The following is a 17003-nucleotide window of genomic DNA, read 5'->3' as shown; positions in this document are numbered from 1 at the left end:
CCCAGGATCGGGACACCGAGAAGCTAAGCTCCAAAGCGCAGAGCGTCCGCCAAAGCGTCGCCACTCTATGCTCCTCCGAAAGGGACGGGCAGTTTCTCGGCCTTCTGCGCATGTCCGCCGGCTGGTTCTTCACCCAGAATTTCCGAGAGGCCTCGTCATAGCATACTTCCTGTCCCTCGATATCGCTGTCCCCCATGGCCCACTTCCGGTCCGTTACTTCTTATTCACCCTCCAGCTTCCTTTTGCGGCGACCTAGGCCGTAAACTGACACCCCCATTAAAAAGGCTTCTGTCTCTCGGCGGCCATGCCGAGAAGGTCGCTCTGTTCTTCCTGCCTGAGGCTGCGTTCTGCTGCCTTTGCCCCTAAAGTAACAATCCTAGTCTTTCATCTCTTGGGAAAGCCTGACTTTTTTGCCCTCTTTGGGGCGAGGAGAGAGGAGGGCCTGAGGTCTGACCCATTTTGCGGTTAGAAAAGAGTTAGGTCGACGTAATGGCGCCTTCTGATGACTTTGTCCCTAAAATGACCAACACAGTTTGTGACTTTTTTGCCCTCTTTGGGGTAAGTATCATTTCCTTGGGTGGCTGCTATTCCAAATAACCACAGGAGGGCTCTCTTTGCATGCCCTGTGTTATATATGGTCTTTGTAGTCCCCTTCAGGCTATCACGCCCAAAATAACCACAGGAGGGCTCTCTTTGCATACCCTGTGCTATAGATGGTCGTTGTAGTCCCTGTCAGGCTGCTGTGCCCAAAATAATGACAGGAGGGTACCCTTTTCATGCCCTGTGCTATAGATGGTTTTTGTAGTCCTGTCAGACTGCTATGCCCAAAATAATGACAGGAGGGTACCCTTTTCATGCCCTGTGCTATAGATGGTTTTTGTAGTCCTGTCAGACTTCTATGCCCAAAATAGCCCCAGGAGGGCACTCTTTTCATGCCCTGTACTATATAGATGGTCTTTGTAGTCCCTTTCTGGCCGCTATGCCTAAAATAACCACAGGAGGGCACAATTTGCATTCCCTGTGCTATAGATGGTCTTTGTAGTCCCTTTCTGGCCGCTATGCCCAAAATAACCACAGGAAGGCACTCTTTGCATGTCCTGTGTTATATATGGTCATTGTAGTCCCTGTCAGGCTGCTATACCCAAAATAACCACAGTTGGGCTCTCTTTGCATGCCTTGTGCTAGATAGATGGTCTCTGTAGTCCCCTTCAAGTTATCACACCTAAAATAACCACAGGAGGGCTCTCTTTCCATACAGTATGCTATAGATGGTCTTTGTAGTCCCTGTCAGGCTGTTATGCCCAAAATAGCCACAGGAGGGCTCTCTTTACAAGCCCTGTGCTATAGATGGTCTTTGTAGTCCCCTGTCAGGCTGTTATACCCACAATAGCCACAGGAGGGCAAACGCTCCAGCAAAGCAAAAGAGCTCTTGCGAAATTCAGCAAATCGGCTTCGGCCACGAGACCAGGCACCAAAAAAAAAAAAAAACCACTTCCGGCTTCTCTCCGACCAAAAAAAAAACCCCACTTCCGGCTTCTCCTCCCGGAGCCTCGTGGCTGCAGAGGTCCGTGTTTGGTGGCGGTTTTGCTCGTCTAACCGTGAGTCTCTTTTCTGAATTCGTTGGTTTTGGGGAACACTGGCTAAACAAACGCTCGTACCTGGGGGGGGGGATTACTTGTATATAGCCATTCGTGTTAAAATTAAGAATTAATTCCCAGTTGAATAACTGCACCTGCTTTGAATTAAGCAGCCAGTTGCATGTCCGCCGCCTTGAAACATGGCGACACGGTTAAAACGCCGCTGATAGACTCGCGGGCTCCCTTTTTCTTCCAGGCACCCAGTGGAAAGGTTTTTAATAAAATAAAATAAAACAAAAATAAACTCCTAGGGTTTTACTTTGCATTTGTTCCGATTTACTGTGCACTTGAATAAGCGCACCTGCTTTTAATTAAGCAGCCAGTTGCATTTAAATATGGAGACCGTCTTGAAGAGCCGCCGAAGGCCTCCGTGGCTCCTTTTTATTTTCAGACACCCAGTAGAAAGGTTTTTAATAAAATAAAATAAACTCCTAGGGTTTTACTTTGCATTTGTTCTGATTTACTGTGCGCTTGAATAAGCGCACCTGCTTTTAATTAAACAGCCAGTTGCATGTCCGCTGCATGTAAACATGGAGAGATTATTGAAAAGCCACTGATGGACTCCGGGGCTCCCTTTTTTTCCAGGCACCCAGTTCGCCAGCTCCGCTTTAGCTCCCACAGCCTCATCACGGCCAACATCCCCAATGGGGCCAGCATCATGGACGACGACTTGACCGCTCCCCGAAGGTGAGAGCTGACCCTCACAGTGGTACTTTGATCTTAACCAGCAGAAGGAGCCGTGTGACACCACTCTCAGGGTTGCTAGACTACAATTCCCAGCAGTCTTAGCTAGACAATATTGTGGGACGCTGGGAGGCATTCCCCCAAGTTGGCTTTCCTCAGTTTAAACCAAGGGTCTTCAAACGTGGCCCTTTTATGACTTGTGGACTTCAGCTCCCAGAATTCCTCAGCCCTGGCTAGGGAATTCTGGGAGTTGAAGTCCACGGGTCTTAAGAGTTGTCAAGTTTGAGAAATGCTGCTTTGGAGCAGGGGTCTTCAAACATGGCCCTTTTAGGACTTGTGGACTCAGCGTGCCTGGCTGAGGAATTCTGGGCATTGAAGTCCACAAATCACAAAAGGGCCAAGTTTGAAGACCCCTGGTTTAAACAAAAAAAGAGGAGAAGCCACAATGGAGGAGCGTTTGAGAGCTTGTGGTGGCAGAGAGCCGGGATGTTGTGGCCAAGCCAGGCAGGGGTTTAGGATAGGAAGGTAGCCAGCTATAAATCGTAAGCAAGCTCTGGTGAGCAGCAAGTGGCCTGGAAGAACAAACCCAGCGTGATGGGTGAAGGGTGGTAAGATGTTCCAGCACCCATTATTATGGGTTGGCTTGGCTAAGGTTGATGGGAAATCCAGATGCTTCTGGATGGCTATTGGCCTCGCATCCTCTTGGAATACAGAGTAGTTTAGCTTATCCAAATCCTGTTTTAAATCTTATCTTCTCCCTTCCCTCCTCTCCCCTTCCTTTACCTCCCCTCTTCTCCCCTCCCCTCCCACCTCCTTTTCTCTTGTCTTCCCCCCCTCTTCCTCCACTTCCCTCTCTTATCTCCTCTTTGCTCCCCTTCTCCCTTCCCATCTGTTTCCTCATACTCTGAGCTGACTTCCAAGAAGGTGAATACAGGATAGTTGAGGTATCTAGAGCAGTGTTTCTCAACCTTCATTATCTTTAAGACAGGCAGGTCAAACTTGTGACATCATGAGATGTCGCGCAACGTATCGTGACTTGTTCCCCATTGCCGGCAATGGGGTGGGCACAGTTTTGGCGTGACGCATCCGGCCCACGGACCAGCAGTTTGACATGCCAGCTTTAAGAGGACTGAACTTCAATCCCCAGGATTCCCCAGACAGGGAATTCTGGGGATTGAAGTCCACACGTCTTAATGTAGCCGAGGTTGAGAAGCACTACTCTAAAAGTAGAACAACCCGGAACTGTTAAGGGTGCTCCTTTAAGCACAATGGTCTACTCTGAATTGATGTGCTTGCATTTTAACATCTTCTTGGCCCTAGAGAGGAACCAGAGTGTGGAGCAGGGGTCTTCAAACTTGGCCCTTTTATGACTTGTGGACTTGAACTCCCCCAGTCATAAAAGAGCCATGTTTGAAGGCCCCTGGTCTGGAGCAACGTTCTCCAATCTGGGCAATTTTAAGACGTAAGGGCCAATTCCCAGAATTCCCCAGCTAGCTTGAATTTGAAGTGCAGACATCTTAACGTTGCCAAGGTTGGAAAGTTGCTCCAGAGGGTTTTGAACTGCTGGGAACCAGGCTGGTTGAAAAGCGCCCTGCTTAATTTCTTTTCCCTTTTCTCCCCTTGCTTCTCTCTGAACAGGCACAGAGGCATTATCTACGCCTACGAATTCTCCACAGACAAGCTGGTGGCAGAGAGCGTCCTTCCTATCTGCTGCTCCTCTTACAACGAAGTGGCCGGCTGTAGCTACAACATTCCCCTATGACAACATCTAGGCAGGGTGGGAAGAAGGGAAATCCAGCTGAGCTGGACCCTGGAGAAGGAGAACCCCAAGGCTGGCGTTCCTGCAGACCTCTTTGGAGGGCTCGGAAGCCACGGGTTGGCCAAGCAGGCAGCAGAAGAAGAGGGGGTGAGCACGTGGGGGTCTCCCCAAAGCTTTAATAACAGCGCTGTGGGAGCGAAGAAGAGATGGTGGGTAACAGGAACCATGATAGATAGGCTAGAATCGGGAGATGATAATAAAGGCTTTAGCCCAAGAATCAGGAGGTAGTAAGACAGGCTGTAGCCCACGTGTGCAGAGACCATTCTGGGGGACAGGAGGGCTTCCATTCCTTGCACCTAGCTGAAATAGTTCAGTCTGCCTTTCCGGAACAGCCACCAACGCTACCTGCAACATCTGGAGATCTTAAGAAGAAGAAGAGACTTTGCGAGTGTTTTTCTTGTAAATAAAATACCTTTATTAAGTGTTGGTCTCGGGATGAGGGGGTTGGTGTGCTTGAAAATGGCTGTTTCATTGTCAGGGGTGCTGGTTTTCGAAATCCCACATTAGGAGAAGATCCTGCCACAGGTAAGTCAAGCACGTGTGTAAGTATCCTTTCTTCTCCAGCTCCATTGGCACTTTGCCTGATTGCACCAGGACTGCCGAAGCAGCACCCCTCCTTAACCGTGCTGCCTGGGGCTGCTAGGAGTTGTAGTACATCTCTAGCTTGGTGCAGCATGGGGATCTTTGCCTGATCTGTTCTCCATGCCAGTTTTTGCTGGCTTGGTCACAAGTCATCTTGTGGGGCCTCCCTGCTGGGTGGGCTAGGGCAGCTGCCAAACCAGCAGGGAGAACACCACAGTTATTCCTCTCCTCGGCCGGTGCAGCATGGACTGAGGATGATGGGACTTGGTGGCCAGAGAGAACTCGGACGGGCAAGGCCTCAGCACCCGAGACTTTGCAGCCCTTGTGCAATCAGGAGAAAAGTGACTGGTATATATGGGCAAAAGGGTACCTTCTGGGCAATTTTAAACGTCCTTGTTTTCCTCATGCCGATTGGGCTAATCCAGCAGTTTCCCCAAAGGAATCTTTCCAGAACAGGAAGATGGTTTTGGTATTCTGGAGGTATCCTGATGCCCCCATCAAGACACTTCCTTTTCTAGGAACTTCCTTCTGGAAAACTGTTGCCGTAGAGGCAAATTGTGACACGAAGGAGGGTCCCTGGATTGCCCATATATATATCTATCAGTGGAACTGCAGAAGAAAGATACACACATGCAACTGGATGTATATTGTGTATAAACCAGGGCAGTGTTTTGCAAACTTGTCAGATATGGGGGACTTCAACTCCCAAGTAATTCTGGGAGTTGAAAGCCATCCATCTTAAAAGTGGCCAAGTTTGAAAAAGACTGCTCTAAGGTTACCAGATCTGGGCTGCAAAAACATGCTAGGCCACTAGATGATGCCAAATGTACTTTGCTGCCCTCTAGTGGCTTTTTTTTTCTTTTGCTGCCTAGAGCTGGTAACAGTATGGTATACACCTTAATACAGTGTTTCTCAACCTTGACAATTTTAAGGCATGTGGACTTCAACTCCCAGAATTCCACAGCCAGCATGCCTTAAAATTGTCAAGGTTGAGAAACACTGCCTTAATATATGGTAATATGTAGATTATAAACATACCATATATTAGGGAATATGCCTATTACTGTATATGCCTGTGTACATTAACACAGTTGCATACAGTCATGTGGGCTTAAGATCTATTGGGTTATTCCTAATAGATCTTAGCCTATATTGTTCTATGTGTCTGTGTATCTTAACACAGAAACAGAACAATAGATGACTATGCAACTATGTTAAAGTACTGTATGTGCCTGTGTACATTAACACAGTTGCATACAGTCATCTGGGCTTAAGATCTATTGGGTTATTCCTAATAGATCTTAGCCTATATTGTTCTATGTGTCTGTGTATCTTAGCACAGAAACAGAACAATAGATGACTATGCAACTATGTTAAAGTACTGTATGTGCCTGTGTACATTAACACAGTTGCATACAGTCATCTGGGCTTAAGATCTATTGGGGTTTTCCTAATAGATCTTACCTATATTGTTCTATGTGTCTGTGCATCTTAACACAGAACAATATAGGCTAAGATCTATTGGGACTTTTTTCCTAATAAATCTTAGCCTATATTGTTCTATGTGTCTCTGTTGAGATACACAGACACATAGAACAATATAGGCTAAGATCTATTAGGAAAACCCCAATAGATCTTAAGCCCAGATGACTGTATGCAACTGTGTCAAAGTACACAGGCGGGGGGGGGGGGGAGGAGGAGAGAGAGAACGAATGGACCGGACACTCTGTGACTTGACTTTATACGTGGATCAGTGTGTGGTGGGCGGTGCTTGTGTTTTGTTGGTTTTTTTTTTTTTTTTTTTTGAGCCGCCTCGCTTCTCATCCAAGAAGCTTCTTCAGTTCTGGCTGAATGGTGGGGGTGTGTGGAACGATTTATATTCTTTGCAGTCATCTGGTCGTTAGTACTCCAAGAGCCCTTGAAGCCACCTGGGGGTTCACCTGTACCCTCAGAGTCACCTGGACCAGTGTGGAGATGGGCCTGGGACCTTCTTGGAACTGCTGAAAAGACTGTGTTGGAGACAGGAGGTGTCGTATCCCTCCCCCTTTTGTTGAGAGAGGCCTGTTAACACAGATGGCCTCTTTGACCCCTCTTTCAAGCCAGGAGTCCTCTCCATCCAGAATGTGGACTTTGCTGTCTTCCAGAGTGGCCTTCGTCTCTCCAATGCAGATGGACCGCTGTTCCAAATGTGCTTTCCCAAGAGGCAACTGGACTTCCTTTGTTTTTCCTTGAAGATGTTTCACTTCTCATCCCTCAAGCTTCTTGGATGAGAAGTGAAAGTCTTCAAGAAAAAACAGTCTAGTGGCCTCTTGGGAAAGGACCTTTGGAGCAAACCATGATCTGGCTGGCTAACAATCTCCTCAGACACATGAAGTGCTGAATCTTGTCCTGATGGGTTTGTTCTCCTATGTTGTGCCATGCATTTGTGAACAAAACTACTACTTCACAAGCGCATGGCACAACATAGGAGAACAAACCCATCAGGACAAGAGTCATACTTCAACAGTGAAGTATTGTTTACCTCCACTGGAGGAAAAACATGGAAGTCATCACAATCCTACACTACTGGGCTGAAGGTTTACCTACCAGCAGAGGGAACAGGACTAAAACACATCGAAGAAGCCCTCAGAACCTATGGCTATCCCAAGTGGGCCTTCCATCAAATCCAGACAAAGCTCCAGTAGGATCCTTTGTCCCCCCCTGCCCCCAATAAGGAGAAATACAACAACAAAAGAACCAACATCAATCCATAAAATGCAGGAATTATCTGAAAAACTCAGGATTTTAACTAACTCCTGAAAAGCTCAGGATTTTCAACTAACTCAACGTACGTGCACACTACCAACCCCAAAATACACTAAGGCAGTGTTTCCCAAAACCTTGACAACTTTTAAGATGTGTGGACTTCAGCTCCCAGAATTCCTCAGCATGCTCACTCGGGAATTCTGGGAGCTGAAGTTTACACATCTTAAAAAATTGACAAGATTGAGAAAGCAATGTTTCTCAGAACCTTGACAACTTTTAAGATGTGTGGACTTCAGCTCCCAGAATTCCTCAGCCAGAATGCTCACTCAGGAATTCTGGGAATGAAGCTTACACATCTTAAAAAGTTGCCAAGATTGAGAAGGCAATGTTTCTCAAAACCTTGACAACTTTTAAGATGTGTGGACTTCGGCTACCAGAATTCCTCAGCCAGAATGCTCACTCAGGAATTCTGGGAGCTGAAGTTCACACATCTTAAAAAGTTGCCAAGATTGAGAAACTCTGCACTAAGGCAGAAGCTTGTCCACCCCAAGGATAAAACACTCACACACAAACTGAGCAATACAATATTTGCAGTAGAATGTGGTGAGACATGTACAGATCTCTACACTGGAGAAACAAAACAAACCACAATTGCATAGAACAAGCCCACTAGGACGAGGTTTAGCGGTCCATCTGCTTTTGAAAGACAAAGGCCACTCTTTCGAAGACAGCAAAGTCCACGTTCTGGATAGAGAGGACCGCTGGTTTGAAAGAGGGGTCAAAGAGGCCATCTGTGTTAAAACCAAAGGCCTCTCTCAACAAAGGGGGGAGGGATACGACACCACTTACCTCCTGTCTCCAACACGGTCCTTGCAGCAGTCCCAAGAAGGTCCCAGGCCCACCGCCACATGGGTCCAGGTGACCCCGAGGATACAGATAAACCCCCGAGAGGCCTCAATGACTCTCGGAGAGCTAACGACTTACCTTTGGGGTACTAAGGACCAGATGACTGCAAAGAATATAAATCCTTCCACTCCCCACCATTCAGCCAGAACTGAAGAAGCTTCTTGGATGAGAAGCGAAACGTTGGGGCATGTATATATGTATATATGCACATGCAGAGACTTGTTGGCATAATTGGTTTATTCTGGGAATAGACCAATTATGTCTCTCTGTGTTCATATATATACATACACATATATGTGCATATTAGCATATTTTTAGTAAATACAACTATCTGTACGAAATGCTAATATGTACATAGAAGAATGCCTATATATATTACTACCTAAAAGCTGGTATAGGTAGTCCTTGAGTTAAAACAGTTCATTTAGTGACTATTTGAAGGTACAACAGCACTGAAGGAAGTAACTTACAATGGCAACATCCTCGTGGCATGTGATTAAGTTCAGAAGCTTTACAACTGACTCATACTTATGACGGCTAGTGTTCTGGGCTCAGGTGATCGCATTTTGTGACCTGACAAGCGAAGTCAATGGGGAAGCGACATTCGCTTAAGAACCATGTTGCTAACTCAACATTTGCAGTTAACAAATGTAGCAAGGAAAGTCATTAAATTGGGCAAAACCCACTTAACAAAATGCCTTGCTTAGCAACAGAAGCTCTGGACTCAAATGTGGCCGTTAAGTCAAGGACTACCTGTAATATATATACCATTCGCCCCGAAAGCTAGCTTACCATGGGCACCCCCTTACAATGGCACCCCCCCATAACGTGGGGGGGTTCCTTTTGGTGTTTGGGGGTTTTTAACAGCCCAGGAAGCTAGAAATAAAACACACAACAACTGCACAAATGTATCAAACACTACAACACTACATCAAAGCGGAGGTCCTTTTACTGGACACTGGAAGGTTGGTCTTCAACTCAAGACAGGAATCCGTGTGGCTGGTGCAGATGAGTCTGAACTTCGTGGATCCGTGGCAGATGCTCCAAGAGACACGTGGCCCTCCCACCCACCCAAACAAGCTCAGCCATCTCACACCGCCGCCGTCAGGAAGCAGATGGGCATCATGGTCCGTTGATTCCTTCCTATATCTGGGGTCGGAAGGAAAGAAAAAAACAGAATTAGAGGAGAAGACAATTTCTGATCTTGCAAATCTTCAGTCGTACTTCAGAAAGGAGCAAATGTTACATTCTAGAATGCTGACTCAGTTGACTTGGCCTTAGGTTTTTCCCAAAGAATAGCTGGTGGGAGATTCACCCCAAAGGGGATGCATGGACCTTTGCTTGGTCCTGCATGAGGGGGCTTCCTCTTGTGAACCTTTTGCCCACCTCCCTTAAGGAGGACTCTTTTCTGCTTTCCTTGGGCCAGTTAACCTAACCCTACCACCCTTGTAAAGTTCATGACACCTTTCTCCAATTTCAAGCTGAGCTGAAATAGACCCCTAAGCAAACAGGCACCAGGGTTGTCTACCCCTACAGAGCTGAAAATAGTTGGGATTCCCATCCTCCCTTCTGGCTCCTGTGCTTGAGAAGCCACAAGGGCAGTCCTGGGAAGACAAACACATGGCTGCAACTCTTCTGTGGTTTGCACAATTAATGAATATAGATTAGGTATGAACGTCTGCAATGAATCATCACTTCCGTTTATGGATATAGACGTTCTGTAAGTATATATCCTGCATGTATTCATTTCTTTTTTTAGCTTGTCCCTTTAGAATTTGGTGCTTTCTTTTTTTGTATTTATTAATTAGAAAAAGGGATAAAAGAGGCTGTATTTTTTTCAGCGGCGTTTTAACCGTGTCGCCATGTTTAAAGGCGGCGGACATGCAACTGGCTGCTTAATTCAAAGCAGGGGGCAGCTATTCAAGTTGGGACCTAATTCTTAATTTTAACACGAATAGCTATACACACGTAATCACTGTTTGTCCAGGGTTCATAAAAACCTACGAATTCAGAAAAGGGACTCACTGCTAGACGAGCAAAACCGCCACCAAAAACGGCCCTTTGCAGCCACGAGGCTCCGGGAGGAGAAGCCGGAAGTGGTTTTTTTTTTGCTCGGAGAGAAGCCGGAAGTGGGTTTTTTTTGGGGGGGGGGGGGTGCCTGGTCTCGTGGCCGAAGCCGATTGGCTGAGTTTCGCAAGAACTCTTTTGCTTTGCTGGAGCTTTTGCCCTCCTGTGGTTATTGTGGGTATAACAGCCTGAAGGGGACTACAAAGACCATCTATAGCACAGGGCATGTAAAGAGTGCCCTCCTGTGGTTATTTTGGGCATAGCAGTCTGACAGGGACTACAAAGACCATCTATAGCACAGGGCATGCAAAGTGCCCCCCCCTGTGGTCATTTTGGGCATAGCGGCCAGAAAGGGACTACAAAGACCATCTATAACACAGAGCACGAAAAGAGTGCCCTCCTGTGGTTATTTTGGGCACAATGGCCAGAAAGGGACTACAAAGATCATATATAGCATAGGGCATGCAAAGAAAGCCCTCCTGTCATTATTTTGGGCATAGCAGCCTGGCAGGGACTACAAAGACCAATTATAACACAGGGCATGAAAAGAGTGCCCTCCTGGGGCTATTTTGGGCATAGCAGTCTGACAGGACTACAGAAACCATCTACAGCACAGGGCATGAAAAGGGTACCCTCCTGTCATTATTTTGGGCATAGCAGCCTGACAGGGACTACAAAGACCATCTATAGCACAGGGCATGAAAAGGGTACCTTCCTGTCATTATTTTGGGCATAGCAGCCTGACAGGGACTACAAAGACCATCTATAGCACAGGGCATGCAAAGAGAGCCCTCCTGTGGTTATTTTGGGCGTGATAGCCTGAAGGGGACTACAAAGACCATATATAACACAGGGCGTGCAAAGAGTGCCCCCCTGTGGTTATTTGGAATAGCAGCCACCCAAGGAAATAATACTTACCCCAAAGAGGGCAAAAAAGTCACAAACTGTGTTGGTCATTTTGGGGACAAAGTCATCAGAAGGCGCCATTACGTCGACCTAACTCTTTTCTAACTGCAAAATGGGTCAGACCTCAGGCCCTCCTCTCTCCTCGCCCCACAGAGGGCAAAAAAGTCAGGCTTTCCCAAGAGATGAAAGACCAGGATTGTTACTTTAGGGGCAAAGGCAGCAGAACGCAGCCTTAGGCAGGAGGAACAGAGCGACCTTCTCGGCATGGCGGCCGAGAGAACGAAGCCTTTTTAATGGGGGTGTCAGTTTACGGCCTAGAAGGTCGCCGCAAAAGGAAGTTGGAGGATGAATAAGAAGGAACGGACCGGAAGTGGGCCATGGGGGACGGCGATATCGAGGGACAGGAAGTACGCTATGCCGAGGCCTCTCGATTACTGGTGGAGAACCAGCCGGCGGACATGCGCAGAAGGCCGAGAAGCTGCCCGTCCCATTCGGAGGAGCATAGAGTGGCACCGCCTTGGCTGACGCTCTGCGCTTTGGAGTTTAGCTTCTCGGTGTCCCGATCCTGGGCAAAAGGCCGACGACAGCCTCCACGTTAATGCTATGGAACGGGAAACTGTGCCCTCCTGTGGTCAAAAGCGGGTATTGCTGCCGCCGAAAGAAATAAATACTTTTAAATGGCAATTTAAGATTACGGTATTCTCTACCTTTATTAAGGGTATTAATACCTTATTACTAGGGCCAGGGGAGGCCCGTTTGAAGCAACGCAGGCGCGGAAGAAGAAATCTGCTTCAAAAGCCTTAAACCTAGTTAAAAAGAATTTATGATGCCGTAGGTACGGTGCTGTATGTGCGGTACTGCGGACATGCGCAGAAGGCCGAGGAAAGCGGCCCGTCCCTTTCGGAGGAGCATAGAGTGGCGACGCTTTGGCTGACGCTCTGCGGTTTGGAGCTTAGCTTCTCGGTGTCCCGATCCTGGGCAAAAGGCCTACGACGGCCTCAACGTTAATGCTATGGGACGGAAAAGTGTGCCCTCCTGTGGTCAAAAGCGGGTATTGCGGCCACCAAAAGAAATAAATCTTTTTAATGGCAATTTAAGATTACGGTATTCTCTCTCTTTATTATCGGTATTAACACCTTATTAATAGGGCCAGGGGAGGCCCGTTTGGGTTTTAATAATAAAGAATAACCTTAAAATGCCATTTAAAAGTTTTTTAATGGCTCCTCTACCTGCTTCAACCACAGGATGGCCCTGTTTTTTGACCCTTAATAGCATTCAATAGCTTCAATAGATAAATACCGGTAATAATAATCTTAAAATCTTATCAAAAGGGTTTATTTCCTTTTGTGGCTGTTATTCCTTCTTTAACCGTAGGACTTAATTCCTCTCAGAGGGCTTGACCGCTTTATTCTCAATAAATAACTTCCCCTCTCCCAGGAAACAGGTGAGGAAGGAAACAGGAAGTCCTGTGCACTTTCCTCGCTGTTTTTAAATACCCCTCGGCTACGACCAACCCAAGCAAAGCGGCTACCAACAGAATAAGAGACGTGGACTTCCAGCTAAAACTTAACAGAATCTCTCTCTGCAGCAAGAAAATGCATTAAATGGGGTGTGTGGGGACAAGCAAGGTATCTGAAAGACCTGAACTTTCCTAAGAGTAGAATAGCATTTTTGAGAGCCAGACATTTTAATATCCTCTCCTTGGCACTCCTGCAGGGCAGGAATGATAAAACCCCAAGACTGAGTGAAGGTGTACTTGTGGCAGAGGGGAAGTTGAAGATCTCTCTCACACGTGTGTCCTGTTAGTCCAAAGCCAAACATTAAAATCAAAACCTGTTATTTGGATCTGAAAAATATTTCCTTTAATTGTATGCATTGTACTGTGAGGAATTTGTGGGAATGAGGAGGGGGGGGGCTTAGAGTCTAATGTTTCTGCTCGGTTCTTGCTCTTTATGTCAAACGCCCAGAAATGTGAGAAGGGGCTCCAGAAAAGGCCGTCAGTCTGTGGGTTCTAGGACTGACTCGCTCAGAGCCAGATCCCAATAATGCTCAGTGCCGTGTTTCTTAAAATGCTCCCGTGCCATGTTTTCAGTAGGACACTGCTTGAACTTCACCTCGCCAAAGCTCCGCTCCTTTGCCGTGCCCTAGAAGGACACAGAGAGAGGCAGGAGAGATTCTGAGCCAGCCTACGTATCGAGGGTTGCATTGCATGGATTGGAAGCTCGCATAATGCAGATGATTCCTCTTTCCTTGCCCATGGCTTACTGGTGAAGCCCTGAGGGATTGGTTAAGTACAACATGCTAAAAACACAAACGTGCTTTATAAGCCGCGGCTAACTGAAATAACCCTTTAGTGTGAGTCCTGACATCTCCCACTTTTTGAATTCAAGAGGTTCCTGAAGATGTTTCTCTGTCCTGTCACTAAGGGGGCATAATAAAAACCAGGACTTTCTTAGTGACGCTGGGAATCACCAAATGGCTCAGTTAGACCATAAATATTACTCACCTCCCAAACCAGGAAACATTTGTTGGTTTTTTTCACCAATTCCTCATCATCTGCAAGAAAAATAAACTGCTTAGGGTGTAAGAATGGGGAAAAACTGAAGATGGATTTGTCTATGCAAAAGTACATTCAAGATCGGTCAGATCAGAAACATCCTTTATTCAAACGGAAGGTGAGAATTCTGCCCTTCCTTTAGAAAAGGCAGGATATAGATCTCTGCAAGCTCAGTAGCTCATGAAAAGAAGCAAACTTTTGGCGATAGTAAAAGACCAGTTCACGAAGCCATCCAAGTTCCCTTCAGTTGCCCCCAACTTCCTTTTAGTCTTTCAATTTCAGAACCAGCTCGCTGTAAAAGAGGGCTGCCCTTTCTAGGTCATTTGATTACTTTAAAACTGCTATAAGTCGATTGTCTTCTTAGGAGAACCGAGACCAATGGTGAAATAGAGTCATACAAATCTATTCAATAGAAAATAATACAGCAGCTGATAGAACAACTGGCACTCAAAGCTCCCTCTTCAGTGTGTTCCCAACCGGGGAACTTCTCCGGAGGGACAGATGTGCTCTGCATTCTCCCCCCCCCTCCGCCCCCAAAAAGAGGCGGGAAGAAGCGTCGGTGCCTCGAGACAAGCGCAGCCCTCCTGAACCCCCAAGCCTGCGTTTCCCCCTCCTCCTGGACCGAGTCCCCGCCTTGCCTGGGCCTGCTGGCGGTTCCAGCCCGAGAAAGGCAGAGGGGGACACAACCCGGCCCGCTCGCCCATCTCCTTACCTCCTTCCACCTCCACAGGACAGGAAGTCGGCCGTAGCCGAAGGCACCGGGGGACGACCGCAGCGGGCGGACAGGAAGTCCTCCTTGGCGGGGAGGTCGCTGCGAAAGGAAGTTGGCAGGGAAGACTAAGAAGGACGGACAGGAAGTCGGCCATAAATAGGAAGACCGACTCCCAAGCCACTGGGGAATTGCCGAAACAAATAAACCTTTTAAATGGGATTTTAAGGTTATTTATTTCCCTCCTCTTTACTATTAACCCCTTATTAATATTAATAGGGCGACGGGAGGCCCTTCTGCCATTTTAAAGGTTTATTTCTTTTGGTGGCTGCTATACCCGGCTTGGGCCACAGGAGGGCGCTGCTTTCCCTGCCTTAGCGATAGCGGCATTGAGGCCGTCGAAAAAATGCTATGGGACGGAAAACCCTGCCCTCCTGTGGTGAAAAACGGGGATTGCGGCCGCCAAGAGACAGAAGCCTTTTTAATGGGGTTTTAAGTTTACGGCCTAACTCGTTGCTCGGACGTCAATTCCCAGAAGGTCGCCGCAAAAGGAAGTTGGAGGGTGACTAAGAAGGACCGGAACGGAAGCCGGCCATGATGGAAAGGTCCTTTTCCCCAGAGGACCTGGGGGACGGCCGATATCGAGGGACAGGAAGTCCGCCATGCCGAGAGGGCTTCTCGGAGATTACTGGCGAATAACCAGCCGGCGGACATGCGCAGAAGACCGAGGGAAGCGGCCCGTCCCTTTCGGAGGAGCATAGAGTGGCGACGCTTTGGCGGACGCTCTGCGCTTTGGGGCTTAGCTTCTCGGTGTCCCGATCCTGGGCAAAAGGCCTACGACGGCCTCAATGTTAATGCTATGGGACGGAACACTGCGCCCTCCTGTGGTCAAAAGCGGGTATTGCGGCCACCAAAAGAAATAAACCTTTTTAAATGGGGTTTTAGGTTTACAACGTAACTCAGTGATGGTGAACCTTTTAGAGACCGAGTACCCAAACTGCAACCCAAAACTCACTTATGCATCGTCGGGTGCCGGGTAGGCGTGGCCCATTGGCTGGGCGTGGCCAATTAGGGGGAGTGTGGCCCATTGGATAGGCGTTTCCCACGAGAAGTTGAAAGTTATTCAAGTGGGACCTAATTCTTAATTTTAACACGAATGGCTATATACAGGTAATCACCCCCTCCCCAGGTACGAGCGTTTGTTTAGCCAGTGTTCCCAAAAACCAACTTAATTCAGAAAAGGGACTTACTGTTAAACGTGCAAAACCGCTACCAAAAAGAGGTCTCTGCAGCCACGTGGCTCGGATGGAAGCCGGAAGTGAGTTTTTTTTGTGCCTGATCACGTGGTCGAAGCCGACTGGCTGAGTTTTGCAAGCTCTGCTTTGCTGGAGCTTCGTGGGAGACCTACTGCTTGCTGGGTTTGAGGACTAGAGAGTTAGAATTACTTCTGTATTTTAAAATATTATTTTTTTTTGTTAACTGCATGGTACTGTACTTCCGTCGTCTGCAATCCCTTCGGGAACTGCTCTGCTTCCTCTTGGGCTGGTTAAAGGCAGCACTTCGCAAGGTGGCTTGTTTGCATCCGCCTGACATTGGTGGCCTGTGGCTGCTGCCGCCTCCTCCTCTCCCTGGCACAGACCCAGCAGAGATTCTGCTGACCCCAGAGATTCTGCAGGGGTCTTCCAGCCTGGCCCTTGGATGACTGGTGGACTTCAACTCCCAGAATTCCTCAGCCAGGCCTGCTGGCTGAGGAATTCTGGGAGTTGGAAGTCCACCAGTCATCCGAGGGCCACGTTGGAAGATCCCTGCCTTACTGGAAGGAAATCCCCCACCCCATTTTGGATTTTGCCTGGAGGCTTCTGCTGATCAGAGGCAGTGGGTTGTTTTTTTTAAAAGGTTTTACATTTAAATTGCCTCCAGAAGTTGTGGGTGTTGAGAGGGACGAGAGGGAGGGAAGGAAGGAAGGAAGGATCAAGAAAAAGAACAGAGGGAAGGTAGGAAGAAATGTCAAAGGAAGGGACAATGGGAGGGAGAGAGGAAGAGAAGGCACCCACCCCAGTCCCTGCCCCCTCCACCAAAGACCCACAATCCCCCCATCCCCGCCCACCCCCCCACAGACCCCCCCCCCAAGGTTGACAGGCTCTGCCCTGTGCTATAGATGGTCTTTGTAGTCCCTGTCAGACTGCTATACCCAAAATAATCCAGGAGGGCACTGTTTGCATGCCCTATGCTCTGTAGATGGACATTTGCAAGTCACAACCCTGTTCTGCCATGTGATCACCATTTGCATCCTTTCCTTTCAATGGGGGAAACTGGATTGAACAGCCGTTTGATTTGCTTAATGACCATGCCTAAAATGGTCATAAGATCCTTTGTCTTCATGGGATACCC

The 17003-nt window shown here is 47.7% G+C and overlaps 2 long non-coding RNA genes across 3 annotated transcripts; one reads left to right on the top strand and one right to left on the bottom strand.

The window, feature by feature from the left end:
- On the top strand, positions 1-4566 carry LOC120318949. Its single transcript, XR_005559628.1, has 3 exons — positions 1-1598; positions 2223-2324; positions 3960-4566. It is a non-coding gene; the product is annotated as an uncharacterized LOC120318949 (long non-coding RNA).
- Positions 4567-9452: 4886 nt separating this feature from the next.
- LOC120319018 lies at positions 9453-16300 on the bottom strand. Of its 2 annotated transcripts, none has more exons than XR_005559669.1 (4): positions 15863-16300; positions 14616-14714; positions 13853-13902; positions 9453-9522 (listed from the first exon to the last, which is right to left on the bottom strand). It is a non-coding gene; the product is annotated as an uncharacterized LOC120319018 (long non-coding RNA). The 2 variants fall into 2 exon arrangements; XR_005559668.1 differs by lacking the exon at positions 9453-9522 and adding an exon at positions 13021-13490 and having other exon boundaries at positions 15863-16299.
- Positions 16301-17003: the final 703 nt, after the last annotated feature.

This window comes from Crotalus tigris, unplaced genomic scaffold (assembly GCF_016545835.1).
Source record: "Crotalus tigris isolate CLP2741 ecotype Arizona unplaced genomic scaffold, ASM1654583v1 scf7180000020588.15403103151:6194809, whole genome shotgun sequence".
NCBI classification, from domain to species: domain Eukaryota; kingdom Metazoa; phylum Chordata; class Lepidosauria; order Squamata; family Viperidae; genus Crotalus; species Crotalus tigris.
The sequence above is the reverse complement of the archived record's forward strand: the minus strand, read 5'-3'. Positions and strand labels throughout refer to the sequence as shown.